This window comes from Zootoca vivipara, chromosome 3, assembly GCF_963506605.1.
Source record: "Zootoca vivipara chromosome 3, rZooViv1.1, whole genome shotgun sequence".
NCBI lineage: Eukaryota > Metazoa > Chordata > Lepidosauria > Squamata > Lacertidae > Zootoca > Zootoca vivipara.
In genome coordinates, this window is record NC_083278.1 from 116,525,559 (window position 1) to 116,540,145 (window position 14,587).

The following is a 14,587-nucleotide window of genomic DNA, read 5'->3' on the forward strand; positions in this document are numbered from 1 at the left end:
GCATGCCAATCTGATTTTTCCCCCCATGGTAGTATCGTAGATCATGACTACAGCACAGCTGGCATCAAAATACACCCCTAAATGAACTTCACTGACCCTGTTCTAGCTCTTGTCTCAAAAGGGTCCTGCGAGGCATTGATCACACCTCCTGAGCTCCTCAGACAGGTAAAGATGACTGCAAATAATCAGTAGCACCTTAAAGACCAACTAAGTTTATATTTTGGTATGAGCTTTCGTGTGCATGCACACGAAAGCTCATACCAAAATATAAACTTAGTTGGTCTTTAAGGTGCTACTGAAGGAATTTTTTTATTTTGCTTCGACTCAGACCAACACGGCTACCTACCTGTAACTGCAAATAATCAGGTTACCAGGAAAATTCAATTATCTGCCTCCTGTAGAAGAATGGGTTCCATACAGACAATAGTAAGATAAACTTAGAACTCGGGAGACAAAGAAAGATAACCGGTTTGCCATTCCTCGCTAAGATCACACACTTTCAACAACCAACTCGGCAAATTAAACGAAATAGGAAATAGGCAAGGACTTGCAGGAAGAGGCAATAGAACAAAGAAATATAAGAAGGCTATTCATCTCCTCCCCATTGAGATGCACTGGCTAAAATCAGTACAAAAACCCTGGTTTTTCAAGGGTTCTCCATTTGACTCTATGCCCTCAAGGAACCAACACTCCAGACAGGTATTCCCTTCTCCTGCTCTTTCTTACATTAATTTCAGTGTGGGTTCTGTGGCAAAATGATCACACTCGCTTCCCTTAGGCTTTGGGGAAATAGTTGGGGGTTCTTTTGCATTTGTCTTGTAAGATTTGCTGTGTTGCAGTTTTGTTGTGTTGCAGTTTTGCTGTTTGTGTTGCTGTTTTGCTGTGTTGCAGATTTGCTGTGTTGCAGCACCAACATATCCTGTCTCACTTCACGCGACAAAACCAAACTGCAGGCCCTCTCGCCACTTGAACACAGACCCGCATGGTCCAAGAAACAGAAGGCAGGCAGGCAGGCAGCGCAGCATTTCCTCTGTGCACACCCCGCCTACAAAAGGTGCCTTCTGCCTCACGTACGGCGGCTTTGATCGGTGGCCAGAAGTGCTGGGCTGTCTGCGAGACTCTAGCCGTTCAGCTTCTTGAGAGGCTCGATCATTAGGACAATTTAGTGGATGAGTAACTTGAGCATCAACCCCAGCTGGCTAAAGTTCCAGAATCGGATGAAAGCAAGAGGCTGGAAAGATATGCAGTTGTTTCATTCTTCCATGATGTCGTGTCAAACATCACCACCGTGGCCTCCGGGGGTCAGGAACGGTGGAAGAGAGGTGGTTGGGAGGGGGGGGTGAACTTTTGTCTCAATCAAGTTCTCCCCCGGGGAAACGGGATGAGCAGGTGATATGATAGCCATGTTCAAATACATAAAAGGATGTCATATAGAGGAGGGAGAAAGGTTGTTTTCTGCTGCTCCAGAGAAGCGGACACGGAGCAATGGATTCAAACTACAAGAAATAAGATTCCACCTAAACATTAGGAAGAGCTTCCTGACAGTAAGAGCTGTTCGGCAGTGGAATTTGCTACCAAGGAGTGTGGTGGAGTCTCCTTCTTTGGAGGTCTTTAAGCAGAGGCTTGACAGGCATCTGTCAGGAATGCTTTGATGGTGTTTCCTGCTCGGCAGGGGGTTGGACTGGATGGCCCTTGTGGTCTCTTCCAACTCTAGGATTCTATGATTCTAGGTTATGCTTCACTTTCAGTGGCCTAAAAAGGAGGGGGCATCATCCATGGCGCAAAGAGTGCGGTGAGCATCTCTGGGTGCCCCTGAGGTAGGATAAAGTGATGCACATTGGGTGGGGGGGGGGACACCCCCAACCTCACAGACATCACCAGTTCCTGAAAGATCTGCGTGAGTTGCCCATATGCTCCTGAGCCAGTTTCAAGGTTCTAGACCAGGCAGGCAAACCTGTAACTAATTTAGGACCTCCTTACCTGCAGGACAGCCCTCTATAGGGTAACCTGTGTTTTAAAATCAGCTAGGGAGGCTCTCTTGGCAGAGGCACCTGCTACCAGGGTTCAATTGGTGGTGCCATGAGGGAGAGCCTTCTTGGTGGTGCCGCCCCATCTTTGGAACTCCCTCCCCTCCAAGATATGGCTGGTGGAGATGCTGGACTCAGAGTAATTTGAAGCAAAGGTCCTACTGGCTTTTTCAGGCATTAAGATCTGCAGGGAGAACCACTCTTATTTATTCCACCAACCTGAGAAGTGCTGGGAATAATTATCCGTGGAAAGGGCCTTCCCTGGGGCAGCTGCTAAATTGTGGAATTCCCCCACCCACACACACACAGAGAGAGGAGTAAGCCAAGCATCTTCATTGTCCTTTGAGATGTAATGTATTTTGGTTTGGGGAACATAGACCTCTTTTGCCGAATTTATAATGTTCTCTTCCATTTGGAATGGTTTTATGTATTTTTTTTTTAATCACTGCAATGTCTTTGTCCACTTTTAGAATCGTCTCGTCTACTGCTTCAACCTGCCCAGGGAACGTATGAAGGGCAGGATAAGAATTCCTACCAAAAAAATTCTTCCGATTGGGTAATCCGAGGTTTGTATCTCATCTTCTTTATGACACTTGTGCTTCCGTTTTATGTATTTTTTATTGCCATCTGGTTCTGGAATGGCTTTTTGCAACGACGTGTCGGGATAGAAAGGATTTTAATAAAATAAAAATATACCGACGAGGGTCCAAGCTGACGGTGGCCTGGCCGAAAGAGGGGAACCAAGATTATGGTGGAGAGCTCAATGGAAGCATCAATCCAGTGTGTGTCAGCTGCCAAAAATCGAATTCAGTATTGTGCATCACTAGGAAAGAGATCTGGGGTGAAACTCAGTGGTTCCCAAAGTGGGCTTTAGGGTCCCCTGTGGGGGCGGTGGGATTACCTAAAGGGGTGCTAAGAGACAAGGAGGCAGGAGGAGGGGGGTGCTAGAGGTGCAAATGCCTATCAAGCTTTGAAAAGCTGTTATCCCTGGATCAAGTTCACCTGTTTCATTGTACTAATTAAACTAACTTGTTTTAATTGGATTGTGAGTAAGTGTGCAATTAATTGTTGCTGTTTTGAATTGAACCGTGTCATTATTTAGTGGGTTGTGCAAACCACTATTCTGAATATTGCTTTTTATAGGGTATTGGTAGTGGGCACTGGGGATGAGTTTACAGTGGCCCAAAAAGTTTGGGAATGACAGGTTTAGACAAATCTGTGACAAATCTTGTTGTTAGCCGCCCTGAGCCTGGCTTTGGCCGGTGAGAGCAGGATATAAATTAAAAAATATTGTTATTATTTATTATTATATATAGTAATATATAATACGCAGGTGGCGCTGTGGGTTAAACCACTGAGCCTAGGGCTTGCCAATCAGAAGGTCGGCGGTTGCTCGGTCCCTGCTCCTGCCAACCTAGCAGTTCGAAAGCACATCAAAGTGCAAGTAGATAAATAGGTACTGCTCCGGTGGGAAGGTAAACAGCATTTCCGTGCAGCGCTCTGGTAAGCGGCTTAGTCATGCTGGCCACATGACCCGGAAGCTGTACGCCGGCTCCCTCGGCCAGTAACGCGAGATGAGCGCCACAATCCCAGAGTTGGTCACGACTGGACCTAATGGGCAGGGGTCCCTTTACCATTATTATTATTATTATTATTATTATTATTGGCACAAGTTGGAGCGCTGTGCAGCTCCGCTTGCCGCACCTCAAAAAATATTGCAGAATTGGGAAAAGGTCAGATTTCCTCAGTGCCTGGATTTTTTTCACGCTCGTCTCCAAAGCCGATTCACAACCTAGTTAATGTTTAGAATCCAATCCCAGGATGACCAGCTGAGAGTTCATAACCCTCCCCCCCCCCCCACCCGGCAAGCTCGTTTTCGTAGTTAGGAAGGTCTCTCGTAAAAATTGCCAAACGCCGCACAGCACGTATGAGAGAGAGAGGACACCCAGCACACTCGTCCTGCTCTGTCTAACCCAGCAAGGGAACTCCGGGGCAAGTACAGATAATAAAAGACACGTCGAGGAACAGATCAGCAGTCGTGCATGGCGAGGCTGTAAACTCCACAGCTGGGAAAAGCTGAAGTGTAACCTCGGGTAATGTAATTATTGTGTGTTCACAAATCTTAACGCCGAGGCCAGACATTTTAACGCAAATGTACCACACCACCTTACAAAGTTCGCAATCTGCCCCTTGGACAAAAAGCGCCACGTTATGAGAAAGGAATCTATGGGGGAAAGCCTGTTTGCTAAGTGGAAAGAGCTCGATCTCTCCCCTCGCTTATACCATACGATGGTCACCTCCAGGCTCGATTGTTGTAATTCACTCTACGCAGGGATGCCCATGAAGCTGAGCCAGAAACTCCAGCGGGTGCAGAATGCCACGGCGAGGCTACTTAAGGGGCCCGTGCCGTGGGATCACATTCATCCAGTGCTACACCAGCTACACTGGCTCCCGGTGGAGTACAGGGTCAGGTTTAAGGTGCTGGTTTTCACCTTTAAAGCCCGATACGGCCTGGGACCCTCGTACCTACGGGACTGCCTCTCCTGGTATGCCCCGCGGAGGACCTTACAGTCCACAAACAGTATCTTGGAGGTCCCTGGCCTCAAGAAGGTTAAACTGGCCTTTTCGGCCCTGGCTCCAGTCTGGTGGAACTCTCTGTCGCAAGAGACCAGGGCCCTGCGGGATTTGACATCTTTCCACTTGGCCTGCAAGACGGAGCTGTTCCGCCAGGCCATGGGCCACCCTGTTCTACACAAACCCCTCTGTCCTCCAGACAGGGAAGCGAGTGGGATTATCGCAGCTCAAGGACAAATCCCAGCCAGGCAAAAACTCTCAGAGCAGTGTGGCATTTGGTGGGTGGGGAGGGGATGTTGCTGGGGAGGGGGGGCGTGGGGAGCACCCCACGGGCTGCATAGAGAGGCTTGGTGGGCCACATTTGGCCTCTGGGCCCACAGTGGTTCCCCTCCCCTGGCATAGAAAAGTGAAGGACCCAAAGACATGATATAATCTCCAGTTTGGGACGCTCTCCGCCTTTGAGGAACAGACACTGCCAACACTCTGCCAACGCCCCCCCCCCCAAGTGCATCTTCTGAACACGCAGGGCGTTTCGTGAAGGACGCGAAGCGGCACCAAGCCTTCTTGTAGCAACGTTACAGGAAAAGAGCTCATCCCTAATGTAATCAAGCCCTGCGTTGCGGCCATATGGAAGCAATTTTAGTCAATAAGGCACTCCTGGAGGGGAGATGGAGGAGCAGAAACGATGGGGAAATTTAGAGCTGGGTATGTTTAGCCTGGTTAAGGGGTGATATGAGAGCCATGTTCAAATATATAAAAGGATGTCATATGGAGGAGGGAGAAAGAACTTCCTGACAGTAAGAGCTGTTCGGCAGTGGAATTTGCTACCAAGGAGTGTGGTGGAGTCTCCTTCTTTGGAGGACAGGCATATGTCAAGAATGCTTTGATGGTGTTTCCTGCTTGGCAGGGGGTTGGACTGGATGGCCCCTGTGGTCTCTTACAACTCTATGATTCTAGAAAGGAGGCAGGAAACTCAGCGGTTGCACTGAGAAGGGAAGCCTCCCCTACCAACAGGGGCTTTGGGTCCCCGGTGTCAGACATGGCACCGTTCTGGGTCTCTGCCTGGGCACAATGCTCCCAGTAGCCAACTGCTGTTGCTGGCATCTGTCTGTCTTGAGCACGCATCCCCAAACTGCGGCCCTCCAGATGTTTTGGCCTACAACTCCCATGATCCCTAGCTAACAGGACCAGTAGTCAGGGATGATGGGAATTGTAGTCCAAAACATCTGGAGGGCTGAAGTTTGGGGGTGCCTGGTCTTGAGAGACAAAGAAAGTTAAACCACTGCTGTGGTTTGTCCACCTAGGAAGGTGACCCCTCTAGTTGGAAAACTTTGATCCTAAAACTCTGCTGCCTTGTGGAATGTCTTCGGGAGAAGAAAAGGCTAAGGAGAGTGAACCCTACACGGATTCAGAGTAGAGTCCCTAAGACGGTTAGATGGCGCCCTTGCACGCCTCCTTCCGGCAACTCCTGCAGCCAAGCTGGTGCCAAACAGTTGCCAATGGAGATTGGAAATTAGGGTTAAGAGATATCATGCTTAATCAGATGTTGCTAGCGGCTCAACGAGTCATTTCATGGAGAAGAGGGCTATTGGCGACTACTTGTCACAGTGGCGATGCTCTGCCTCCACAACAACACAATGTTTCTGAATCCCAGTTTCTGGAAACCGCAGGAGGGGAGAGTTGCTCTTGGGCTAGGATCCTGCTTGTGGTTGGCACCTCTGTAGAACAGGATGCTGGACTAGATGGGCCACTGGTCTGTTCCAGAAGACTCTCATGCTCTTATTTATGAGAACAACCTCTGCTGGGAAGGCGGGGGAACATTGGAAGTAGCCTGACACCAGGTCAGACCACACCAGCTCTCCCATAGAATCATAGAATCGTAGAGTTGGAAGAGACCACAAGGGCCATCCAGTCCAACCCCCTGCCAAGCAGGAAACACCATCAAAGCATTCTTGACATACTGCCTAAAGACCTCCAAAGAAGGAGACTCCACCACACTCCTTGGTAGCAAATTCCACTGCCGAACAGCTCTTACTGTCAGGAAGTTCTTCCTAATGTTTAGGTGGAATCTGCTTTCTTGTAGTTTGAATCCATTGCTCCGTGTCCGCTTCCCTGGAGCAGCAGAAAACAACCTTTCTCCCTCCTCTATATGACATCCTTTTATATATTTGAACATGGCTTTCAAGCATGAAAGAACCTCACCTATAACCAGCTCTTCGGTTTTTCTACCCCTAAATGTCGGAGACTGAACTTGAGACCTTTCAAGTGCAACTAGTGGCTTTAAAGAGGGTTAGACAGATTCACAGCTATCGAAGGCTGCTAGCCATGGTAGTTATATATGTCTGGTTAAGTGTGGGTGGCGTCATCATCTAAACCACTGGACCTCTTGGGCTTGCTGATCAGAAGGTCGGCAGTTCGATCGGCACGACGGGGTGAGCTCCTGCCAACATAGCAGTCCTAGCTCCTGCCAACATAGCAGTTTGAAAGCATACCAGCGCGAGTAGATAAAAAGGTACCGCTGCAGCGGGAAGGTAAATGGTGTTTCTGTGCACTCTATCTTCCGTCACGGTGTCCCGTTGCGCCAGAAGCGGTTTAGTCATGCTGGCCACATGACCCGGAAAACTGTCTGTGAACAAATGTCTGTGGACAGATGCTGGCTGAAAAGCGAGATGAGTGCCGCACCCCATAGCTGCCCTTGACTGGACTTAACCGTCCAGGGGTCCTTTGACTTTTTTTACCTATATGCCTGTGAGTACCCTTGACTAAAATACACAATAAATCAAGCCAGTTGAAAAGCATGAAAAAGCAGTTGAAAAGCAGTTAAATCAGTAAGATCAGACATTCAAGTTCAGGGGAACGCTTGCCTGAACAGGTCAGTCTTCAGGAGCCGGCGGAATGCCAATACTGATGGGGCCTCTCGCATCTCAGATGTGCCAGTATTTGACTTGGAGAGCATGTGGGTACCGTAGATGGACTCCTAGAATCCCCACTAATGGAATACCGCTACCCCCTGATTTCCCTCTCCATCTACACCCCTTTCCAGGGGAAGAGGACACGGCACATGAAGGTTACCCACCCTTCCCCTCACTTATTTGGAGAGAATAAGTGAACAGGCCACAACAGCAAGCAAGAAGAGCAGCACGGCCAAGGCTCTCAAGGGTCTGGCAACGGGCCTTGGCAAGCGCCCAGCAACGCCGATGTCCAACGCCAGCCTTAACAAGCCAAGCGCTTGGCTCGAGGTTTACTGTCATCCTGGAAGTGAAGTCACTATCCCATCTTACAAAGCAGGGAAGCTTCGAAGAGAACCTGAAGCAGTAAGTTCGGGGAAGGGATGGAGGAGAGGAGGACTGCAGCAACACGACAGGCTCCGAGGAAAAAAGAAAAAGAAAAGAAAGTATTTATAGAAAACTGTCACTGCTCGAAATCTCAGAGGTCAGCTTTGCGACCCAAGCATTTGCGGTTGTACATTAAGTTACAAATATCCGGGAACGCTGGCAGAGAGAGAGAGAGAAAGCTTAAACCGCTACCGAGAAAACAACACTGTGTACAGAAATCATCACTTGGATATAAAGGTCTAGGCAGCGGATTCAAAGATTAACCAGTTCGAGAAAACTGCAGGCGACAGGCAGGATTACGGAAAGAAACGAGGAACCCGTTTTTCTCCCTAATACCCAGCTAAACGCCAGAGGTTTTTCATAGGAGAGCCGAATGTTGCCAGATGTGGCACATGGAAAACAACAACTCAACCACAACAGGAAGGCAGACACACCCAGTGCTCCTGATCTGCAGAGGGGAGATACTGACTGTCGTAATCCTGCTACTACACATCCAGCAGAAGCGAATCTAGAATAGCAGAGGTTGAGAATAGCAAGGAACTTCCTCTCCCATCTGTGCTGCTTTGTGCTTGCAGCCACTAACATTGATTAGCTACAGGGGTGGCCAACTCCCAAGAGACTGTGATCTACTCACAGAGTTAAAAACTGACAGTGATCTACACCCTTCTTGGGGGTTAAGGTCATAGTTGTTGAGCTTTTTTTAGGGAGGAGGGCCCTTTTTTTAGGGGTTTAGGTCAAAGTTGTTGAGCTTTTTTTAGGGAGGAGGAAAGTGCCTTTTTGATGGGGCTGCAGGGCAAAAATGTTGAGCCATAGTTGTTGAGCTTCTTTGGGGAGAGCCAGTGATCTACTACAGACGTTCAGTGATCTACTGGTAGATCACGATCTACCTGTTGGACGTGCCTGGATTAGCAGAATCGGGGCGACAGCACAGAACGTTCACAAACATCTCAACTCTCGGTTCTTTTTTGCCAGAATGTCTGAAGTCCCGTTTCCGAGGGAGAAGGGGAACTTGTCGATCTTGCAGGGATTAAACCTGACATGAGTCCAAGTGATGGGCCTTCGGAGCAGCTTTGTGGGGATGGCTGAGACCCGCGAAATGACGCAAGGAAGCAGAGGAAGAGGGAACCCAGGAGAGCATGGTGGCTGGAGGAAATGTGAAGAGAGGCAATGGGAGGCAAATAAGAGTGAGACTTAAGACAAAGGGGAAGGGGAGACAGAGCAGTGAGGATAGGGAGGGAGGGAGGGAGAAAAAGAAAGAAAGAAAGAAAGAAAATAGAATTGTAGAGTTGGAAGGGACCCTGAGGATCATCTAGTCCAACCCCCTGCAATGCAGGAATATGCAGCTGTCCAAACAGTGATCAAACTCACAACCTTGCCATTATCAGCACCATGCTCACCAACTGAGCTATCCAGGCTCACAGGTGGAAGGAAGGAAGGAAGGGGATGCAAGCCAAAAGAGAAAATGTGGCTAGACAATCAGATAAAGGAGACAGAGAGATGGAGAACCAAAGGCTGTTAACGGGCCCAGTGCTTTAAAAAATAATAATAATGGAACTAAAAGAGAACACAATAGTAAGGAATATTTGGGTCCCCAGGGACTGTGGGTAAGGGAGCCAGTGCACATTGCACTGCCAGGTATAGCCTGAGCCTAGACTCCTAGCAGGACCGAGATGGCAGAATTGCACAGGAGAGGAGTTCAGCGAGCTGAGGCATCCACTGTCCCTGAAGTATTGTGACCTGGGCAATGCTAAGGGGCAACCGAGCAGAAGGAATGTGAAGGAAGGCTGAAAGTCATAGGTTGGCCTTGCCTTGAACTAGCCAGCGAGCTCTTTGCTTGCAGTCCCCGAGTACTGGTAATATATGAATTCTGAGTTACCCAACAAGGTAACCGGTACCGCTTCACATTAAGAACAGCCCAGTACCTGATAGCCTTTAGCGAGTACAGTGGAACCTCGGTTCTCAAACCGCTCCGCTCCCAAACGTTTCGGCTCCCAAACATCAAAAACCCAGAAGGAAGTGTTTTCAAACATTCCTTGGAACCCAAACGTCCAACACGGCTTCCAACCTGCAAAAAGCCTAGCTGTCAGCCAATCGGAAGCCATGCCTCGGGATTCAAACGTTTCGGAAGTCGAACGTCCTTCCAGAACGGATTACGTTCCACTGTAACAACTTCCTTCAGGCAATCCTGTATACTTCATAAATGGGAAGAGACGGATGATTCTCTCTCTTATTCCAGACCACCAAAGTCCTAAAAATAGACATCCACCAGGATCCACAGCATGCAACGAAGGTAACAAAGTGGGTGGGCTGTGGACAAAACCGAGAACCAGCAAGCATGACCAGGGAATGACACCCAAATTTGTCAGAATTATCTCTGGCAAATGAGCCAAAGGGAAATTCATGAGCGGCGTCAGCAGCAGCTCCCAGCTATGATTCAAACTGTGCTCCCATCATGATTTCCAAAGACCTGTATGGCAGGAGACGGAATCGATACCAGGAAGCCGAGTGGAGTCACTGGAACCCTCTCACATTACAAGAGTAAAATCCTGTGTGGAAATCCACAGACTACCCCAGTTTCAAAACCTCTGCCTTTGTGCATAGTTAATACCCTTCCCATTTCCAGATCGTGCTTCTCCTTGCATACTGGGACAAGTGAATTGTCATAAGTCAAGCAATGTAGCTGAGATCATAGAATCATAGTGTTGGAAGGGACCCCAAGGGTCATCTGATTCAACCCCCTGGCAAACAGGTCGCTGTGGCAGCCTTAACCTAGATTTCATAGAATCATAGAGTTGGAAGAGACCACAAGGGCCATCCAATCCAACCCCCTGCCAAGCAGGAAACACCATCAAAACATTCCTGACATATGCCTGTCAAGCCTCTGCTTAAAGACCTAGAATCGTAGAATCATAGAATTGTAAGAGACCACAAGGGCCATCCAGTCCAACCCCCTGCCAAGCAGGAAACACCATCAAAGCATTCTTGACATATGCCTGTCAAGCCTCCACTTAAAGACCTCCAAAGAAGGAGACTCCACCACACTTCTTGGCAGCAAATTCTGTCAGGAACAGCTCTTACTGTCAAAGAAGGAGACTCCACCACACTCCTTGGTAGCAATTCCACTGCCGAACAGCTCTTACTGTCAGGAAGTTCTTCCTAATGTTTAGGTGGAATCCTCTTTCTTGTAGTTTGAATCTATTGCTCCATGTCCGCTTCTCTGGAGCGGCAGAAAACAACCTTTCACCCTCTTCTATATGACATCCTTTTATATACTGTATTTGATCATGGCTATCATATCACTCCTTAACCTTCTCTTCTCCAGGCTAAACATACCCAGCTCCCTAAGCCGTTCCTCATAAGGCATCGTTTCCAGGCCTTTGACCATTTTGGTTGCCCTCCTCTGGACACGCTCCAGCTTGTCAGTATCCTTCTTGAACTGTGGTGCCCAGAACTGGACACAGTACTCCAGGTGAGGTCTGACCAGAGCAGAATACAGTGGTACTATTACTTCCCTTGATCTAGATGCTATACTCCTATTGATGCAGCACAGAATTGCATTGGCTTTTTTAGCTGCTGCATCACACATTTGGCGCCTGGATTCTATATCTGGGTTTCTTAGGGCCACATCACACTAACTCAACTTACAGACAGGTAAGCCTTTGGCTAAGAATCTTTCATCCCCATCGAAAGGAAGACCAGCTCCCTTTTCAAACAGCCTCCCCCAACCTGGCACCCTACAGGTGTATTGGACTACAAGCCCCATCAGCCCCTGGCAGCGCAGAATGAGTCCAAAAACATCTGGAAGACACACCAGGTTGAGGAATGCTGCAATATTGTTCCCTGCCCTGCTACTTTCTCAGAGGCTGCTCTGCTTTTAACCGGTATGCCATCGCGATGCTGCAATATTACTATGTTTAGTCCGTTTTGCAAGTTTCATATGCTTAAGTCGGCCGCTTTGGGCAATTATAAAAAGAAAGGGCAGGTAACCAATAGTTGAGAACGGTAAACAGGGATGTTTTTTAGCCACCGGGTTGTCCAACCACCGACAGACCAGCCCTTTGTGCTATCTGAGTATTTTACTGCAATACAAAGTATGCCACCGATTTCATTGTACGTTTTTAAACAGAGGTTGGATGGCCATTTGTCAGGGATCCTATAGCAGGGATTCCTGCAGTGCAGCGGGTCAGCCTAGTAGTAGACTGACAGACAGTGCAACTCCCATTAAAAAGGTGTTATACCTGGCCACTGTACACACCCCAGGGGGGTTGGACTAGATGACCCTCAGGGTCCCTTCCCAACTCTACTCTTCTATGATTCTATGTGCCCCAGGCACCTTCCATCCCTTCACCAGAAAATGTTCACGTTTTACTCCAAGCCTTCACCATAAACTACCCACATACATCCAAGCTGTTTTGTGCCACAATAAGGACTAGAATCTTGCTTTGTTGTTGTTGTTTTTTCAAAAAATGAGATTTATAGGATGCCTTGTTCTCATGCAGTGAACAGAGCCGGCAAATGAATAGGGCCCACGCGAGGAAGAACTACATCTGAGAGAAAACAGAGTTAACTCAGAACCTAGAATTTCACATTAGCAAGTGCAGTGGGTTTTTAAAATATATATATATAAAACAAAAAACGCAGGCACAGGATAAAAATAAAAGTGTGCATTTCACAGTTACACGGTGAGATTTTCAGTCGGCCAACTAGTAGAGGAACGATTTCCCACTCCTGAAGACCGGATGGCTGTGTAACAGAGGAGGAAAGAGCCCTAATGTTTTATGTGCTAATCTTAAACTTAAATTGCATCTATTTGCGAACACTCTCCCATCTTTCCCCCTTCGGTGTTTAATCAAAAAAGCTTCTCACACCACAAACAGTGGCGGGGGTAGGGGAGAGAACAGCCACCCATGTCTCGCTCGCAGGAAAACTATTTTGGGATGGTATTAAATTAGGAAGCCGTGCTCTAAACAAAGGAAGATGGTTGAGGAGGAAGATCAGATGCGACTAGGGCCTTCCGTTCTCTTCGCAGGGCTTCGCTCAATCCAACTAGCCGTGCGATGAAACAGTTACCTCTCAGCTGGAAGCATTGTCCCAGGATATTGAGATACCTTGCCCCACTTCCCCAACAGTAGGGCTGGTTTGTTACTTAGAAACTATGGTTTAGGACAAACTCTGCTCCATGTGTAAACAAGCCAAACTGAAACCAAACTGAAGCCACTGTGACAGCAGGGTTTCCCAAACTCTGAATATAATTTTTTATTAGACTTTCTGTTTCACATTTTAAAATACTCACTTTACATCCTTAAGATATCAATGACTTCCCTACAACGACCCTGCAAGGGAGGTGAAGAGGCTGTTGCGACTGACTCCAAGGTCACCCAGCGAGCTTCACAGCTGAGTGGGGATTTGAACCCTGATCTCCCAGGTCCTAGTCTCTGACATCCTAACCACTGCACCACCCTGCCTTCTTACAGTACCGGTACTTCTGCTACAGGTATGGGGAAGCTGTATAAAGTAAGTAGATAAATAAGCAGGGGGAAAGCAAAATGTTCCTTAGAGAAGGATTTGAAATACTGTACTTTCCTTGAAGCTTGAATATTTTTTTCCTGGATTGTTTCATTTGATACTTTAATGTGTTGTAAACCACTTTGAGATGCAATAATTAATAATAATAATATTTTGTCCTAAGCAAAAACAAAAAACTGGCACCTAGACATTATGTTGTAGCGAGCGTAATCTAGGTTTAAGGTAAAGGTAAAGGGACCCCTGACCATTAGGTCCAGTCGTGACCGACTCTGGGGTTGCGCGCTCATCTCGCATTATTGGCCAAGGGAGCCGGCGTACAGCTTCCAGGTCATGTGGCCAGCATGACAAAGCCGCTTCTGGCAAACCAGAGCAGCACATGGAAACGCCGTTTACCTTCCCACTGTAGCGGTTCCTATTTATCTACTTGCATTTTTGACGTGCTTTCAAACTGCTAGGTTGGCAGGAGCTGGGACCAAGCAACGGGAGCTCACCCCGTCACAGGAATTCGAACCGCCGACCTTCTGATCAGCAAGCCCTAGGCTCAGTGGTTTAACCACAGCGCCACCTGGGTCCCTTACCTGGGTAATCTAGGTTTAAGGTACCACTTGGCTTATATATCTGAGTTTCTAACACTGTATCCTTTGTAGATAAATAGAAACAGTGGTAGCATAATATATTTTTTAAAAAACCAGGATTCCTTTCCTGTTGCGCTTTCCGAGGGAGCTTCTACAGAATCACCTCCTCCCCTATTTTATCAACCCGCTGCTGTTCAAAAAGTTGCCCGGGAGACTTTCAATTAGGCTGCTAAGCTGCCGTGGTCTTGAGCCCCCATCATCATCTGCTACTGATCTGGTAGACAAGGGACCCCTGGCTTTCAGCCCATCAAGGCTGCCCACAGGCAACAGCAGACCTTGCTGCGATTCTGCTTTTTACACAGCCCTTTGCCCTTGGCAGCCACCCAGGAATCTTATGCAGAAATATTTGTTGGCCAAAAAAAGAGAGAGGCAAGTATACTGTTTTTTTCCAAGCTCCGACCCCCATCGTTTCTCCCTGAATCTGTTATACTGTACTGCTTTATTCATTAAGACGTTCTCTGCAAGGACAGTGACTTTATTTAAAACCCCT

At 47.9% G+C, this 14,587-nt stretch overlaps 1 protein-coding gene and 1 long non-coding RNA gene across 11 annotated transcripts in view; one reads left to right on the forward strand and one right to left on the reverse strand.

Moving 5' to 3' along the window:
* The window catches only part of HMBOX1 (homeobox containing 1), a 109,456-nt gene that overhangs the window by 84,933 nt on the left and 9,936 nt on the right, over positions 1-14,587 (reverse strand). The gene's annotated exons all lie outside the window — the stretch shown is intronic.
* LOC132591932 (uncharacterized) lies at positions 13,621-14,442 on the forward strand. Its single transcript, XR_009557405.1, has 2 exons — positions 13,621-13,677; positions 14,054-14,442. It is a non-coding gene; the product is annotated as an uncharacterized LOC132591932 (long non-coding RNA).